The 12,412-nt window shown below is 42.6% G+C and overlaps 1 long non-coding RNA gene across 1 annotated transcript in view; it reads right to left on the reverse strand.

Moving 5' to 3' along the window:
• The window catches only part of LOC141572403 (uncharacterized), a 41,570-nt gene extending 39,515 nt beyond the window's left edge, over positions 1 to 2,055 (reverse strand). Inside the window, exon 1 of the long non-coding RNA XR_012497766.1 lies at positions 1,970 to 2,055. This is a non-coding gene — a long non-coding RNA (uncharacterized LOC141572403). The remainder of the gene's footprint in view (positions 1 to 1,969) is intronic.
• Positions 2,056 to 12,412: the final 10,357 nt, after the last annotated feature.

The following is a 12,412-nucleotide window of genomic DNA, read 5'->3' on the forward strand; positions in this document are numbered from 1 at the left end:
CCCAATGTCAGGTAATCAAGTCAGGCATACGGGAACTCACAACAGAGCTATTTTTTCCTTTGTATGAGAACAAATTGTGCCTGTGAGTGCCCAAACTCGAGTGGGAAGAGAGGAAGGTGTTAGGAGAGCAAGTGGTGTTGCAATTCTGGTTTTTTCCTTTCCCAGGGCTCCGTGCACCCCACCCTCTGGGCAACAAGGCTAAGAAAAGGAGTTGATTCCTTACTGGAAGGCTCTGAGTGAGACCCCTGAAGGCCTTCAGTGGGGGTTCATGTGTATCTTCCCCATTGATCTAGAAGTCCTATCTGATGAGTCCTTTGTAGTTATATTATCCATTCCAATTAACAGATTATTCAAAAAGGAAGCTTCTGGAAGCTGATAAAAATTGCTTTAAGCTCAGAGGCAGCATGGATTTTTATGCTATTATAGTCTTCCACAGAGCTTTCTAAAGAGACATAATGAAATTTTTCAAGGCAAGGCAAGGTCTAGGGAGTGTAAGAGTAAAGGAGACTGGGGCTCTCCTGCCTTGAGCCGTTCTCTAACCACAGCAAAAATCAAAGGAAGCACCAAAGCACAGATTCTGAGCCATCCATCCTCTCCCTTCCAACATCTCCTTTCCCTCTCTTTCCCACTTTCCCAGCTAACTTAAGTCATCCTGATGTTATTGTTTTTTCCAGGGGCTACATTTTTGCACTGCAAATAAAAGCTTTCTCTCTCATGGCTACCCTGTGGGAAAGTCCTGATCTCAACTGTACGGCTAGTCCCCCCCCTGCAAACTGGGTGACATTCTGAAGCTGAGCCATCAGCTATCATCTTGTGTAGACCGTGTCTCCATATTTATGCAGACAGTCTGCCTTACCCCAGATAGACTGTCCTATGCCTTCAGTTCTACCACAGTACATTAGAGGTCATTGGTCTGGCCACTGCCTCCATTTAGGAGGGTGAATTGTGGATTATTCTGTTACCTTTCTTTGTCACTCCATGCTCTGCAATCTTAATTAGCTGATTAATTAGCCCAGCTCTCCAGAGTAGGATACTGGAGTGTCCCTCATCTATATGTATCTCAGGCAAATTCCTGCCTAGATGGGCCTTCCAAGATTTGAGGAATTCAAGGCCTGGCCACTCACAACCCACATGCTACTGTGGATGTGTGGTCCTAAGCTGAAAACGGGGCGCTTTGAATTCCAACCAGGATTCTTGGGTCTCGAACTCAATGGGGTTTAAGGATGGAATTTGATGGGAATAATCTCAGAAGGAAACCAGATTTCACCATAACCATTTCCTCTCCTGACGAGAGCTTCTGCTCCTTGGCTCTCTCTGAGTAAGTCCCATTCTTTTGCCCAATTGTTTTCCTTTTTTTTTCCCCCTCAGGGAAACTTTGAATTTGTTCTAATGAATGAATATGTCTTGTTTTTATCATTAAGAAACAAAAATACCGAAACCATCTACTAATTTTAAAAGAGTATAAAGGTTTTTCAATACTGGAACCACCTCACACGCATTAAGATGGCTACTATGAAAAACAAAAAAGAAAGAGAGAAGGAAGGAAGAAAGAAAGAACTATATCCAGGACGCCCGTGATGGTAGAAGTCAGAGGAGAGAATGAGAATGAGACCTATCAAGCGTGGACTGTGAGTGAAGATGCCACTGAAAGGGAAGAGGAAGAGGAAGATGGCAGCTTAAATGAAGAAAGGGGCTTAGATATATTTTTCCACTCAAGTTGACTAGAGAGATGTGAGACTATTCATAACTTTTAGGGAGAGTCACAATACAAGAAAGAGAAGATACAAGTGATGGGATAGCCCAATGGAGTTTGTAGGTGGACTCAAAAGCAATGTCAGAGACAAAAGGCATTAGCCTTTGAGAGGAAGCAGAATACATGGTTCCTTAAAAGAGGAAGGAGGAAGGAGGAAAGGACAGGTAAAGGTAGCAGGCAGGTGAGAGAAGTTGAGGAGACCCCCCACACACATACCTTGGATGAACCAAGGTCATTTGCTGAGCGAGGCCATCAGGTAGGAGGGGCAGGAGAGGTGGGACTGGGTCTTGGCAGGAGTGAACAGGTTGGAAAGAGGAGTAAAATTCCTCTCTGGTTAAATAGGAAAGAATGTTAATATTCACAGGAGGTCTGGAGGCCACAGAGCCTTTAAAACAACATCATGCAGGCCCTGGAGGCACACTCCTTTCTAACAGCCCAACCTTGACTGTTCAAGGGAAAGTGAGTATAACAGGACTTTCTGAGAAAAGGAAAAGACTTTGTATCCATTCCAAGCATTGTTCCAAGCAGCAAAGTACGCTCTAGACACCCAGGACAACCAAATTACTGCCTGCAGGGATGGCCTACCCACTCCCCCACCTCTGCTTTGTGATCTGTCTAGCTTTCAGCCGTGTAGCCTGCTCCCCCGGGCAACTGTGAGTCTCTTGGGAGTCATGACCCCGGGCATGGCTGGAGCCCACCTAACCACAGGGAAGAGCAGAGAATTCCCTGCATAGCAGGTACAACTGAGTGTGCATAGGAAATTTGTTCCTGCTTCTCGGAACCGAGCCTATTTCACTATTAGAGACGTGCCTTTGGAATCCCGACGAGAAGAGCACAGTAAAGCTACACATCGTGGCCAGCTGTGGATCAGCGAAGCCCTGTGCTCGCTCCTAAACGTTAGCCAATACCAGCTATTCCAGGAAATGAGAAGGCCACTTTAGAAAATAAGGAAGACAGTGTAAGTGGACAGACTGCTGCGTAAAGACTGTTAGACAACAAAACCCCTGGGTGCTTGGGACTTCAGTGTGGGAGAGGGGAAAGAAATGGAGATGAGCAGCCTATGGAAAGGAACAACAGAGGAACAACAATCGAAACAAAACCCTGTATGCCCCATCATTTTCCTTGGAGTTTGACTATTTGGGGGGCAGCAGAGTATTTTGAGGAAGGACCTTTTATCAGAGAATTTTTCAAAACACAGAGTGGGATGAACTCAAAGTATTCTGGCAAAGCAATCCACCCAAGCACAACAGAATAAAGTCAGAGAGTACTGGAGTGAAACCAGAAATTATGCAAATCAAATGAGCTCTGGAGTGGGTGTCCTCACCCGCTGGCTTATCCTACTACATTCATCTCCCCTAAGGTGGACAGCAGGTTTCTACTGAGCTCCTCTCTTTCTCCTGATAATTAGGTTTTATTGAGCATGGTATATGTGCTCTCACTTAATCATCCCAACCTCCCTGTGAGGCGGGTACTATTAGTCTTCCCATCTTACAGATGAGAAAACTGAGGCCCAGAAAAAATTAAGCAACTTGTTCAAGGTCACTTGTAGAGTAAGTAGTAGAATCCAGACTCAGATTCAGGCCAATATGACAATAAATCTGTGGTAAGAGCACAGATTTATTGCTACAGGTGGAAGCTATACCACCTCCCAGGTGCTGGGAGGAGGGAGGGTGGAACAGAGAGAAAGGGAGGGAGGGTGAGAGCTAGCTGTATGGGAACATTTTGAGAATCAAGAAATGGTTCTACAGACACATTCCAACAGGCAAAGGGTGTAGTTATATGAGAGGCAAAGCAAAGTCCTGGTGCCACCCAGCTCAGGGAGATGAGCTGCCGGACACTCAAGCCCCCAAAATGCATACCACAGACGTGGATATTTTTACCTCTGGCTTATCCCACCTCCTGCCTCCCTTCCAAATATTAGTAACATAACATTCTTTTGATAATATTTCCTTTTAAAGGAGATATTACTCTCACTAAAAGGTCAACCAGCTAAAAATATTTTGCTCGCATTTTCCATGCTCTTTCTGCGGGATTTCTTTGCTTCAATTCTTGCCTATGAGAAACAACTGAGACATTTTCCACCCACAGGGAGTCGTTTTCCAGCCACTGGTGCCAAGGTTCCTTTTCTCCTTCTTCCTTTCCTGTTTCACCCCCTTTGGTCTTATCAGTAACTTTCAGAAGAACCAAAAGAAAGATTTTATTTTTCAAAGAAAGAGAAAAACATTTCTTTGACATTTAAAGCCAAAGGGCCGACATTCCTTTTTGGTAAATTCTTTTACAATAGCAAAGGCAGGTGCTATTGTATGTGAGTTATAAAATGAGTTTTCCTTGGGGCACCGACTGCAGGTGCCATGAAGTGATGATTGCGTGTACCACATAGAGTGACTTGGGTACTCTAGTGAGTTTTAGGATACCCTAAAACCTTACATGGAAGTCCTACTAGCAGAATCATTAGTTTGTGACAAGACATGGTAGGTCCTTATTTAAAGTTCTCTTCCATGGGTGGCCGGTTGGCTCACTGGTTAGAGCTCAGTGCTCATAACATCAAGGTCACCGGTTCGATTCCCACATGGGCCAGTGAGCTGTGCCCTTCACCACTAGAGTGAAAACAACGACTTGACTTGGAGCTGATGGGTCCTGGAAAAACATCGGCATTCCCCGATTTAACACCAATATTCGATATTCCAATATTCGATATCCAATATATTTAACACCAATATTCGATATTCGCCGAAAAACACCAATATTCCCCAATTTAAAAAAAAAAAGAAAGTTCGCTTCCTGGAGTGCACTTTCCTCTAGTTCTCTGCCTGGCAACCTTCTGCTCATTCTTTAACACACAGCTCAAAGTTCACGTCCTCGGGGTGGCTTTTTCTGTCTTCTAGATTCTCACAGCAACTGACTCCTACTCCTATTACAGTCCTTCACTTGTCGTTATTTGTTTGCACACATGTCTTTCCACAGCACACTCCCTCTCCGTTAGGTTCCTAAGTACTTCCATCCAGGCCAGGACCCATCTTATTAATGCCATAAAAATAAGGCCCAGGACCTAATGGGACCTGAGGGGCAGGGCACGGAGAGGAAGTAGAGGTTCCTGAAGTCATTCTCACCTACATGGCCACTGTGCCAGCCACTAACCCTTGTCCTCAAGAGGTCAAATTCTTCTCATCCAACTAAACTTTCAACCTGTATTACTTCCCACTCAAGGAGGGTTGGGTTGTTTTTGTTTGTTTATGCCATTAAAATGTTTTCAATTTAAATATGGAAAGCAACCTGCTTTTTTTCTTTCTTTCAAGGTCTTTGATGTTTTGAGAATAACTTTCAGCCCCAAAGCAGCCCCCATGGGAATGTCTTTTAAGATTAAGGAATCTTGAGAGACCATGAGCAAATGGTGGAAAGTGGAGGTGCCCAGGGGACAGGGAAAGTAAACTGAAGAGTTCTGTTTGTTTTCAGCCTAATTCCCTCAGGATCATTTCCTCCCATAAGGAGCTTCCTGTTAGCATAATATTCTCCTCAGAGTTTTCAGAACTGGGTAAAATCATCTAATCTCCCCCTGACATGTCAAAGCTTTACAAGAAAAAAGGCCACAGAGGCCGAGATAGAGGTGAAGGTATTTGCTGAGGGTCCCAACCCTTTGGAGGAACATGCTAGGACAGGAATCTCCACACCTTACTCTTGCTCTCCACCCCCGCCCATCCCTCCCCCCATCCCCCAGAGCAGAGGTTCTGTAACAGGAGCTGTTCATGTGTCAAAGGACTTTCACATCAGTTCACTCATTTGAATCCCAAGTTCTGAAGACTTGTTTACACGGGAGGTTTTGTGTAGAAATAGCCTAGTGGTTGGGTTGTCTTTGGCGGTTTGCAAATATGTTCCTCAGCTTGCACTTTGCAGTGCCTGGAGCAGGAGCCCTGGCTTTTCTCTCTCCATGATAATCAGTTCGCTCAGAAAGCCAGGAAACCAAACCCGCTCCCAGCAAGAAAGTCAGGTTACCCTCAAGCCTCCAGCATTCACTGGCATGCTGGTGGGGAAGCAGCTGCCCCGTACAGATCCGGGCCACACGCAGATTGCAAGTGCACCCGAAACTAGAATCACCTGACGCGCTCAGCTTGTTTTCATGAAAATGTCATTTGGAGCGATCTCAGTCTAAAGGTTCAATTTTAAAAATGGATGTATTCTATATATAATGTGGTCATACTACAGGTATATGTATTATAAATATATGTATATTTTTAAACTTTTTATATGAAATAATTTCAAAGTTCAGAAAAGTTGCTAAAATAATACAAAGAACTCTCATATACTCTTTACCCAGATACACTGGTCCACATTTATTTTATCATTTATTCTCTCTCCCTTTCTTTCTTTCTCTCTCTCTCTCCCTTCACTCTCTTTCCACAGATATATATTTTTCCCCTAAACTATTTGAGAGAAGGTTACATACAATTATACCCTTTTACCCCTGAATATACCAGTGTTTGCCTGAGAACAAAAATACCCTCTTACATAACCACAGTATAGTTATTAAATGCAAGAAATTTAACATTGATATGATACTGTTATCTATAGCTCATAACATATGCTATAATGTATCCCCAAAGTCTTAGTAAAGCTTTAAGCTATTTTATGGTTTTAATAAAACAAAGAAAGATGTCTTACTCTCTGCAGAGGTAATTCATGAGAACCTTCCCACCAATTTATAGTAAGAACAAATTGTTTGTTCCATAAATTATTTATTGATCTAGCTATTTTCAGTTTGCCTAGCTCTGAAAGCCTCTAAAGGTCTTTCTGTAAATCCAGGCAGATATTCTGGCAATCCTGCTGGTATCAAGTTGATTTGAAAGATCTGATATTTCATTATAAATGCAATTAATCAGTAGGGAAATTGAAGAGGTAAAATACAGCCTTTAAAATTTTAGCAGGATTTGGGTTACTGGGACAGATGAGAATTAAAATGTGAAAGAGAAATGTTCGTTATAAAAATTACCCCCGTCTCCATAAAACCAGGAAATACAGTCAATACCCAGAGCCAACAGCAAGTGTCGCTGAACAAGAACAGAATGGTCCTGGCTCCAATGTTCTTCTTTCTCATAAGGGAAAGGGAGGGAGGGAGGGAGGGGGAGAGGGAGAGGGAGAGGGAGGGAGAGGGAGGGAGGGAGGGAGGGAGGGAGAGAGAGAGAGAGAGAGAGAGAGAGAGAGAGAGAGAGAGAGAATTTCACAGTAATGTAGTATAGATATTGTATCAATCCCGCCCACTTACCCTCAGCAGACGCACTCAATCTTACCCTCAGCCACTATATCATTGGAACAGATGTCCTATTAGGTCATGCACCCCTCCCTCACCATGTGTGACCTTGAGTCTATTCTCTCTTTCCTCTTTTCTCCTCTCTCTCTTTCCCTCCCTCCCCCCCCCCCTTTCCTCCCTCTCCATTGGCTCTTTTCCTTATGACTGGGAGCTTACTCAAGCCTTTCCCCAGGAGCCAAGTCCAGGTACAGCGTCACTGGGAGCAGGCTGTGATGGTGGGTGTCGTGCCTGTGGGAAGGTGGGATGTGTGGGAGCAGGGCAGAGTGGACCCGTGATGAAGGAGCTACCACATAAGAAGAAAGTCAGATGAGGCCTTCAGTCCAGAGAGTCTGGATTGAGGGGAGGAAGTTAAAATTAAATGTATAAAACCCCAATAGGTAGAGACTGGATATGGAGAGAAACAACATATCAAGACATAAATGAATTTTTGGCTAGTCATAACTATTTGCTAAGTGTCTTACAATTGAAAATAAACTCTCACATATAAGAGTTTACTTTTACTTATTTGTAACACCTTGGGCCCCAGGTAGTGTCCAGATAAGAGATTACAGAAAATTCCCACCAGGCATTCCCTGCCCCAATTAACTAACTTTAAAAAGAAGAAAAGGAGAAGCTACAAAGGGAATTTTAGTTTTCCAGCTCTAGGCAAAAACTGCCTGGTTGGGGTCAATTGGTTTCACCTTCCTCCGACCTGCTTCTTTGCATGGGCAGTAAGTAATTGGGTAGATTGGGTTTCAAGAAGTCATTCTCCCAGAGCCAGCCCAGGTGGCTGCTTCTGTCTGCTGACAGCTAATACCGGTGCTAATGAAGAAAAGAGAGAGATAAGGGGCTCAACAGCAACCAAAATAATGCAGCAACTCCAGTTAGGAAGGAAAAATCCTTTAGCAGCATGATTCTTTCTGCTGTGGGCAGTCAGGGCAACGTGGGCTCAGGGATCCTACGGGGGGCCAGCAGATGACCAGGTGACACACTTGTCAAGGCCACATGAAGAGGGCGCTGCGTATTCTGCAGGTCAGAATGCTCCCCCAAGTCACGGCTTTAGTAAGTCTGTCCGAAGCCGTGCTTTATTCCCACGCACAGTGGTATACACTGTTCGACCATCACAGCAACCTGGTGAGGTAGCTTTGGAAATCATTTCATACATGAGGAAATCAGGCTTCTGAGAGCTTAAGTAACTTTCTCAAGGTCATAACATTACGTGGCAATAAGAAGTGACAACAGTGGGATTATCTCAAGGATTCTGATGCAGAAGCCTCGTTAACACCAGGAAGCAAACGCCAAAATGACGGGAAAGCAGGCAACGGCACCCCATCACTCGCTTTCCCTCTAATTTCAGATGGAGGTGGACTTTTCTTTCTTAAAAAGTTTCAGTGGTTTTTCCTCTGCCTATAGGATAAAATTCAAGTGCATGTGCCTAGTTTAGGGCTCTCACATCTGGTATCTATTACCCCTTCAGACTCACCTGTCTCTAACGCACTGCGCATATCCCAACGCCCCCGCCCCGCCTGGGTTTCGGTTTTTCTCCAACCGGAAGTGTCCACGTCTATCCTTTTCCTCTTCAACGCTGGCCACCACTTCTGCCTTTAGGAATATCCTTCAAGACCTGTTCTATTGCCAAGACATCTGTGGAGCTGTCCCTGACCTTCCCAGCCCCAGGGGTCCCTCCGTTTCTACAATGCGGTGACATTTTGTCTGCACCTTTCATCTGACATTTGCCAGATGCAACCTTGGATTTTATAGGAGGGTCCCATTAAATCTGACTAACTTGAGCCTGGGTCATGAATGGTGAATGTCAGCCAGGGGGCTTGGGCCCAGGAAGACCCTGAAGGACATGGAAGTTAGGAAGCGCCTGGCATAGATCTGCCAAACATGACATCATAGGGCCCGGAGAAGGTCAGCATACACTGGACGCCAGACAGGAACGATACTGGACAGTGATGGTTAAAACTTAAGTTAAAAATTACATATTAAAACCTTGGCTCAGGTTTAGTGTGATGGGCCAGCGATCTTTGGGATGGGGACACCAGATAGAACCTCAAAAATATGCTTGGAAATGCTTTCAGAGACCACAGACTCAGCCAGCGAGATCTTTCATTGTACAATATACATTTTTTCAGAGAATTTGTGGCAATTAAACAAAGTCAATTAGGATTCTTAACTCAAAGCTTTTCAAAGTCTTAATACGCCTCTGTGAACTGTGACTCTCTAAGACAGAAATATAGAAGGTGGGGAGGCCGGTTAGCTCAGTTGGTTAGAGCACCGTGCTCTTAATAACACGGTTGCCTGTTCAATTCCCACATCAGCCACTGTGAGCTGCGCCCTCCACAACTAGATTGAAATAACTACTTTACTTGGAGCTGATGGGTCCTGGAAAAACACACTTAAATAAATAAAGGTTTAAAAAAAATAAAAGAAATATAGAAGGCACATTTTATCAAACGTATTTGTCCAGGGAATTCTTTTTCTCAAGAGCCTCTCACACTTAGTGATCTTCAGAACGCACTTAATAAACGCTATTTACATTTAGTCTGACCCACGTTTCATTGTGGCTTACAAAGTGGTAAGACTGGGAAATTTTACAGCGATGGGGTCTTTTACCAAATTATCACTGTGTTAAAAGCAAGAGTTATTGGTAGCTTTGGACCAAAGAATGAGTCCCATCTAGATTAATAACAGCCAAGATAACCACAGCATTCTTTGAGGTTTACATCATAAAACTGGAACTCTACTAAATGATTTGATACATTTCTCAAGTTGACATCAGATATTTCCCAATATTAAAGACACTGAATGGGTATTTTAAAAAAAACAATTTTTAGTTATTTTTAGCTTGATTGTTCTCATTTTAGCTCATGGGACCCATGCTTTTGTAACAGAACCTATTTCAAGGGCTTTGGACTCCAAATGTCCAGGAACACTTAAATGTTGTTGGGTTTTTTTTTGGTTTTTTTTTTGACTTGGAAAGTTTTCCTGTCCAGATAATGGGTAGTGTGCATTGAACCAGTTAAGGTAAAGCAAGAGTCTCTGAAAATCATGCTGTTTTATTTATGAAAGAAATAATCTGCTTAGTTAAGCTAAATCTTGGAAAACCTTAATTAAAATATGGTGGCACTTCTGTTGATATGAGTATTCTATCAATACTGGCATGTAACTCTTATGACTATGGACATCTATCGCAAGTAAAATATTCCTGATAGAAGAAAACAAATTGACTCCCTAATAAGATCATGTGTGAACGCATTTGGGCCTTTCTGGGTCCTTTCTTAAAAAGTCTTAAGTCAAAGTAGGAGAAACAGCTAGTCATGGGTTACCCAGGAAGTAACCAATGTCCAAGGGGATGTCTTCAGGCCTCTGGGGATTACCTGAGTCCAGGCAACTAGGCTGCTGTGGCCATTTCAGGTTTGGTCTTAATTATTAGCATTTGTCCAAACAGCTGTCCAGGTCACATAAGAGACCTGTGTTTAATCAGGTAAGTGGTTTTGATTTTAAAAAAAAAAAATATTTTACATTTCCCCCAAATGAGAATAAAATGGGATTATAGATATGAAAAAGGTTTGAGAGTAAAAGCTGAAAACCAACATTATTACAAGGACTACCCTGTCAATAATAGAGGCTTTACATAGTTCCTAAAGATACTAATAAAACAATAGAAGCTATGGTTCAGGTTTGAAATTTCCATCCCTTTTCATTCATCTTGCAAAAAGTCCATAAGTTAAACAAACTTCAAGAAATCAGAAGATGAACTAAAACTGAGAACTACAATGGATATAGCAAATGTCAAGTTCATGATGCCAAACCGGTCCTAGTCTAGGAAAGTCCAAGGGTAATAAACCTGTATTGATGTTGTCCCATTAAAAGTTTAAATCTACGTTTAAGAAAAGACGAAAGGAGCTATTCCATTTCCGTGTTATTGCAGAAGAAATTGCATATGAGGTCTCACGTGCACAAGAGGTCAGAACCGGGGAGAAAACCCAGTCTGACCCCTTCCCCACTCAGCGAACATGCACAAGGCTTTCAAAAGTCTAAAGTCTTCAAAGTTGTTGTTCCCTTAGCCCTACAACGTCTCACACCCATCTCTGTACCTTCTCCTATTTTCCACATAAAAGATAACCCAAATATCTTCTTGTATCACATCTAGAGTCACCCATGAATGCCGATTCCCATAAAAAATAAGCAAAGGAACAGGAGAGCTGTTGTTTTATGAAAATCTGGTCCTCTTCTCTGGTCTCTTAAGTTCCGTCGTGATTTAAGACCGTGAGTTCATGGGCATGTTTTTCTCCATGGTTGCCACACACCATGCTGTGTAATCAGACTTGTGCTTTTAAGGTCAGAAACTCTGGAGCTGAAAAGACCAACACATCTCTGAGTTTGAACTATAGGCTGTCTCTGCAGAACAATAAACAAAGCCGAGAAACCCACTTGCAACAAGATCTGAGCTGGGTGATGACTGCACACCTGACAGGCGGGCCACGACCGTCTTGGGGGGATTTCATTTATGTTGGCTGCTTTGGCTTCCTCATCTTGTACATATTAAGTTTAGAGAACGCAAGGAATTTGCTAGCCGAGCAAGTTTATCCATTCTGTTTTCTAACCTGGCTCTTTTCCACTGAGGTATGTGTGTACAAAAACTCCCTCAGCTGACTTTGCTGCCAGTGGGACAGTTTAAACCTGAAACAAATCCTCTCTGAAAATGCACTGTGTGCTATGTGGAAACAGAATCTGGCTCTGACTTTGAAATAGAGGTATCTGAACTTACTACCAAAATGTATGGCAAAATCTAGAATTAGATCATCTTTCCATGTACACAATACACACGAGGAAGAAGGCAATGGGATAGAGGATTTGCTGAACACCGATTTCAAGCAGTATGAGATATTATCCACATTTACTGACGAGAGACTAACGATCACAGAAGTAAAATAACATGGCCAAGTTCAAATACTAAACGGCAGAGCAGAAATTTAAAACCAAGTCTCATGATACAACAAAGCTGATTGTGTTATGTTGGTGTATTCCCTTTTATCCCAACAAGTTGACCAAATATGTAATTAAATGTCACTAAAGTGTAAACTATTAAATTAGATAAAAACCACTATGCATTCAGAGTTGGTTGGAATGACAGATTTAAGAAAAACATATCGAAGTCCCGATTGACTTAGCAAAGTCATACAATTAATGTAATTTTCTGATTTGCACACATTCTTTGGAAAGTTAAATTTGTTAGTGGTGACATGTAGAAACTCTTGATTTTTCTTGTATTTAATTTCCTACATGTTAGTGGTAACATGTAGAATCGCTTGATTTTTGTTAGAATTGCCAAAGTACAGACTGAATTAATTAGGGTTCTTAGGTAAGAA

This window comes from Rhinolophus sinicus, chromosome 14 (assembly GCF_057876585.1).
Source record: "Rhinolophus sinicus isolate RSI-liver-muscle chromosome 14, RSI-T2T, whole genome shotgun sequence".
NCBI lineage: Eukaryota > Metazoa > Chordata > Mammalia > Chiroptera > Rhinolophidae > Rhinolophus > Rhinolophus sinicus.